We start from the raw sequence: 6370 nt of genomic DNA, 5'->3' as shown, positions 1-6370 counted from the left end.
TGTGCAAAACAGCAGTAAATAACTTCTAACAAAGTTGATATTACAACATACACTAGACACGTAACTCATCTGTTGAAGTTATTTCCAGATATGATTATTACTTAACCATTTGAAGACAGTCCTCCTTTATCCCCCCCTTCCATGAATTTTATTATTGTTTGGTAGAAGTTGGGCATAACTGCTTAGTTTCGGAATACCTTGGGAAACTGAAAACATGTTGGAAAGCATATAGTTACCTGGCCATAGCTAAGACCACTGCTGTATGAGGATGCACTCTGAAATAAAAACATAAATCAGATATTCATTTATATATTTTGTTAATCATATCTAGAAGTCATCAGTTTTTCCTTAGACGATGTATACTTCGAATCAAATTGATTTCACCTATACTTAAATCTAGGGCAATGGTAAAGTATACTGAACTTGCTTAAAGATAACTGAAGTAAAAATTTTCCAACATTCTACTATAGTCATGAGATTAATGTTGTTCTATCACAAATACAGTTTACACTTACATATTAAACAAAGATAAAATATATTTAATATTTAGGAATTAATATAACTAATGATGTATTTAAAGTTAAGCATATGATTAAGCAGTTTCTTGGCTTGTCTTTCAGTTCACATCAGGCATTAGAGAGTGTGTTGTCTTTCTGATAGATTTTTTTACTTGCTTTCGTGATTTTAAAAATGGAGAATAAGTTAGATTTTAAAATAAATCTGGTTTCAGGTGAAAATGAAATAAATGAGATTGACAATAGAAATTTCTCTACTAATTGAAGAATTGTTGGATTAATACACAAAGATTGTAAAAAACCCAGATAACATTGCACAATATGCAATATCCAAAGACAATTACTCTGACAAATAAAAAGCGTTACGCAGTAAGAATTCTGACATTTTAGTAGGCTAACAAATCAAGCATTTACAATAGGTGATGAGTAGCCCCTATAACATAAATGATTACATTTTAAGGAAGTGACAATGTAACACCTTTTAATTTTGGTTTTTAATCTCAGAATAATACCTCAGACTACCACCATTTTCCTTAATATATTTAGGAGGAATAATATAGCTCTGCAAAAGAGAATCAAATGCATTTTGCAATAAGGAGATGAGTTAAGAAGCATAGTAGTAGATGATCAGTAAATACATATATAACCAGCTTACATCTTTACAGGCATGTTGACTATATGCACCAGCAGCACCGCCCTAAGAAAAAAATGAAACCAGTTATTTCTCTTCTATAATTGCTTAAGTAGAAAAGGCACATTTCAGGCACCCTCAATTCTGACCAATCCTTATGTAGAGTATGTAAAGAATAGATGATAAGGAGAGTATTGTAGTCTCCACATTGTATTAATGCATGAACACCCACGTGTGAACATAAGAGCCAGGCACATTAGCCCTTTGTATATTAGTGATGATCTAGTGGTACTTGGGCAACATTTCAAAACAGGCACTGTCAAGACATTATTTTAATAGAAATAAATTATAAAGTTTTAATACAATGCTTGTAATTCAAACATATTATGTATATAATATGTACATACACATATATGTAAAAATTAGGAAGCAGAAACTGGAAAGAAACAAGAATTAACACCTTTCTGATTTACAGTCAATCAAATATAAAATATCAAGGTCCAGCATAAAAAATAAAGTTCCTTTTTTAAAGTAAATCTCACCTGTTATTATTAATACAATCAATAGTCTCCCCAAAAAACTGTAATTTTTTTGTTCTTTGTAAAAAACCAATACACGTTGTGATGAATTTTACATTTTACAAGTACTGACGACATGAATGTTTTATGTTTTTGGAAACATTGTCCTTGTTGGTGCTGAGTCATCCCCATTTTTCTAGTTTGAATTGGCAACTGACAGTGCTTAGCAATAGAACTACGTGACTAGCTTGTTTTTGTTTACTTGCTATACTATGAAAAACAAGCAAAAAAACCTGTCATTGACATAGAAAGAGTAAACTTGACTGTTTCATTTACCTTTCAAGTTTTTTCTCTTTTTTTTATATTGAGTAAATGTTTGAACATAGTAACTTTGCATTAAAAAATAAAAATCCTATCTGTAAATGCTGAAAGGAAACCAAAATAATTATATATATATTTTACACAAATCTGCAAATATTTTAGTCCATACAATTAGTCACCATCTTGATAAAAATGCGTCAGCTAAGTTTTTGATCTATTCAGCATCACATTAGAGCACTCTTGCATCTTTCACTTATTTCTGGATGATTGACTTGACCTGTCTAGGATTCGTAACTTCACAAGTATCTCTGCTGCATGAAAGAATGAAAAACTGAAATAGCCTTAGCTATTGTAGATATCTGTGTGATTACTTCTGAGAAGAGGAACAACTTAGAACATGCAGACCAATTCACACCAGTCTTGTCTTGGGTAGAAGGGGAGAACAGACAACCTGTACAAAGAGTGTAATGTAACTGCAACAGACAACCCCTTCCAGTCCTTTTTTCATGATTTTACAATCTGTATGTTTCTACTTAACTTTTTAACATCTCTGTTTGCCAACTACTTCATATCATTGAATAAACCGTAATATTCATCTTCTAGCTCTCTCTTCATTATTTTCTATTTGCAACAGAAACTCCCACATGACACATATAAATAATGCAATTGAAGGCTAGGAGTTACTATAAATATAGTTATGTTGGGGGCAAAAAAGTAAACGCAAGAAAAGTGCTTACAGGCCCACATCCATTCTTGCTTATTGTGTAGACTACTGCACCCTGAAATAAAAACAGAAGTCAATTATTTCAATGTAAAAAAAAAAAAAAGGGGGGGGGACCGGGGCCAGAAAGAAAAAAAAAAGCCCGGCTGTTTATGGCATGAAAAGCTGTGCAACTAACAATGTGTACGTGCAAATATGGGATAGATAAGCAAGTACAGAGGTTACTAGTTCATTGGCAACTGGCTGTAACAATTCTAATTTAGTATGAGATATTAGTCATTATCTGCATTTCATATAACTTTGTCATTGGTCATGTAACCTTTCAAAATCCACAACTTGTTTTAATAAATGGCCTATATTTTAGAAAAAATTAATAATGTCAGGTAGTTACGTGACAAGATGAGAAATTCAACTCTTAGAAAGGAGTATGTATTACATATGAAAGAAATACAATGAAGAAAATCAGTATTTAGTATATACATCAAAATAATTGGTATTTCTCAGAGTCTGGTAATTCCACTTACAAATAGTGAAGATTGAACAAATGGAATATTTCCAGATAATTCACTAATAAATATAATCACTAGTAAGTAGTAAGAAATATATCCCTGAGAAGCTCAGTTCAAGAAACTGGAGACATACCAGAAAGCATCTGACAGTTCAAGTGCAAATAGGCACATTATGGTAGTGGAAATCATTAACTAAGAACAACGTATACATTTCTGTGATTAAAGAAGTGAAAGTGATCAGTGAGAATGCATACATACATACCCCAGAAGTTTTAAAAGGCTAACTAGACAGTGAAATCCCCAAATTTTCAACTGCAAATATAATCCGGTGTTAAAAGTGATACAGACATTATACTGGAGCTTTAATATAAGCATGAATATTTGGTCAAGTTTGGAGAAATTTTGCAAATTTTTGTGTAGAAGACAGTGAAACCCAAGTATAATTAGTCCTTTTATTTTGATTATCAAAAACAAAAAAAAAAGAAAAATGCCTAACAAATCAATTAATAATAAGTACAGTTTCATTTTCATTATGCCAGATATCTCTGAAACTATAAAACAAATGGTTTGTGACTATATTTGCATGTACATGTGCACATACAGGTAGAAATCCTTCAGAAGATGGAAGGAATCTTTTTCTTTTTTCCTCAAAAGGGTCAAGTTAATTCTTAATAAAAATGCTTGATGTGTGAAATCAGAGGTGGTGAAGCATCTTGTAGGTAAGAATACTGACAGCAAGATATTGGGTTCAACATAGTGTAGTTAGTTGAACCTAGTCCAGGTACTGAACATACAGTTTACTGGATGAATAACTCTGGCATTCTGCGTTAACTAGCAGAGATGATATCTCAGTACGGTATTAAATCACCTCAGTACTCTGTAATTACAGAATTTTAGTTGTTCAAGGTTACTAAAGGAAAACGTACAAATGCTGGAAGTTAGTACTCTTACCTGACTGCCTGAATAGCTGTTCTGAGAGGAACCGGAAGGTCCAACCTGTAAAGAAATGAAAAGGCTAATTATTATTTTGCAGAAAATTGATTTTTATATAAGTGATTTTCAGGGAAGAAAGATCTACTTGGTGGGGAAAGGAAGAACACACAAAGTAGTTTTCTGTGACTTCCTTCCACCAACTGATACTATTAAAATTATCCCAGAGATCTTTAAAGCCAAATAATCAAAACTATACCAAAACACCTGGTATAAATTAACATAATTCTGCTGCTTGCACCCTTTTTTATCTGGCCTCATACACTTGATGTCCATCATTGAGGAGGAGACCTACACTTTCAAGATCATAAAAAAGTAGATGAAAACTTTTTACTGGTATGACTATGTAATCACTGGACACTATGAAATGTAGGGCATATTTGCTGGGAGGAAGGAAAGAAGAAAAAGAGGCTTCTTCACTGAGCTGAAAGTGATAGTCTTCAGAAAAAAAAAAAATCAAATAGTTAGATTTTATATCTAGATCATGATTTGCAAAAGGCAAGGTTTCAGCGCTGTTGAAATAAGTGATCTTGAAAAGCAAGCAAGCCCTATGACTAAAAAGTGAAGACAGAAAAAAGAAAACTTCTATTAGAAAGTTACTCCAGATTAGCTAGAGAGAACCTGCAGGAGGAAATGGTAACAAGGCTGACAACCATTTAGAAAGTTTGGGATTTTAATCAACCACAGTAAATTGCCAAAAAGAAGAATAAATTGAGTGACAAGAGCGATAAAAATATGACTAGAAGCAGCTTTTGACTAGGTCTTGAGATCTTGAGCAAAGATTGAAAGAATATTTACCATGATGCAGCGGCCTTGTGTTGTGTAAGTCCCTCCACGCTGCAAGAAAGTATAGGTTCCAGTTACTGTTTATTGATTGGTGTATAAATACCAAATTATTTTAAACAGGAAATCAACTGAATTCACATTCATGGTCTGAGTGAAGAAGTCAAGTGATTCATTGTTTACAATACCTTACACATTGTAACAATCTGATCTGACGACTGACGTTAACTAATTAAAAATAAAAATACCTTCAAAACTACATACGAAAATGTAAGCATAAATGAGATTTCTCTAGGAAAGTAATTTAAATGGTACGATATAATCTTCATGCTACTACCATGAAACAACTGGACCAGTAGGACAGGAATTCTACAATTGAGGCAACTGAAAATTGGGAAATTGAAGAAAAATTGCTCTTACCTTGTTACATTCTACTTCTATCATAAGCTGTGAAGAAAAATGAGGAAACATTTACAAATTATTTACTGGGGAAAAAAACCAGCTTTTTATAGGAAACAGGAAATACATTTGGTGAAGCGAGGGACAAAAGAGAGGTATTCACTCTTGGTTAGATCACAAGATGATGTAAATCAGTGTTGCTACAGTCAAGAACCAATAAGGTAGATTTGAACAGACTTTCTTTACTTTAGCTGCCTATCATGTTTAAGATGTTTCATATAAGCATAATTCTTGGCCAAAAAATAAACAAACTAATTTCTAAAAATATGCTACACAGCTATAATTCCAGGGACTGGGGCAGCAGTTAAGAACAGCACAGTATACCAGAAGCACAGTAGAGTTCCCTTATGGCCCATTTTTTTTCTTTGTCTTTATGCTATAGATTGTTTTGATAACTAGATTATTAGTTTCCTTATTTCTGTGGGGAAAAAATAATACTTATTTTTTCATCAATTTAGTAAGAGGATTAGGCAGTTAAAAGTGTTGAAAATATCTAATGATTTTGGCCATCTTAGTTAATGAATACATGACAACGAATTTATGTCTTGTATCAAGTCATAGATATTTTTATTTACTGTATTAATTTCTAGTATGCAGATACACTCAAAACATACCTTCCTTTTACTTTTTCCTGTCCCATTAACTGACTCAGAACGCATAGGCGTGAGAGTTTTGCTTTGAATTCCAACCCAAAATTTCTCTAGATCTTGAACAACTGTTGCACTGGAAAGAAAACAAAATAATAATAATAATTTTTCTATCAAAATATTTCAGTATAAAATACCAACAAACTCTCCTCCCCCCTGCCCCAGCCAAGAAAATCAACTCGATTTTAAGGGTATACTGTACAAGCTTGAAAAGAACATAATCATTTTCCAGAATACTTTTCCAGTTACTGTATTATCATCCAACATCATATTGAA

At 32.5% G+C, this 6370-nt stretch overlaps 2 long non-coding RNA genes across 2 annotated transcripts; both read right to left on the bottom strand.

Moving 5' to 3' along the window:
* Nucleotides 1–1172: 1172 nt before the first annotated feature.
* Nucleotides 1173–4202, bottom strand: LOC142085272 (uncharacterized). Its single transcript, XR_012674598.1, has 3 exons — nucleotides 4167–4202; nucleotides 2723–2764; nucleotides 1173–1212 (listed from the first exon to the last, which is right to left on the bottom strand). It is a non-coding gene; the product is annotated as an uncharacterized LOC142085272 (long non-coding RNA).
* LOC142085271 (uncharacterized) lies at nucleotides 4195–6079 on the bottom strand. Its single transcript, XR_012674597.1, has 4 exons — nucleotides 6062–6079; nucleotides 5409–5435; nucleotides 5004–5042; nucleotides 4195–4211 (listed from the first exon to the last, which is right to left on the bottom strand). It is a non-coding gene; the product is annotated as an uncharacterized LOC142085271 (long non-coding RNA).
* Between the last annotated feature and the right edge of the window lie 291 nt (nucleotides 6080–6370).

This window comes from Calonectris borealis, chromosome 8 (genome assembly GCF_964195595.1).
Source record: "Calonectris borealis chromosome 8, bCalBor7.hap1.2, whole genome shotgun sequence".
Classification (NCBI taxonomy): domain Eukaryota; kingdom Metazoa; phylum Chordata; class Aves; order Procellariiformes; family Procellariidae; genus Calonectris; species Calonectris borealis.
This window is presented reverse-complemented; position numbering and strand designations above follow the sequence as displayed.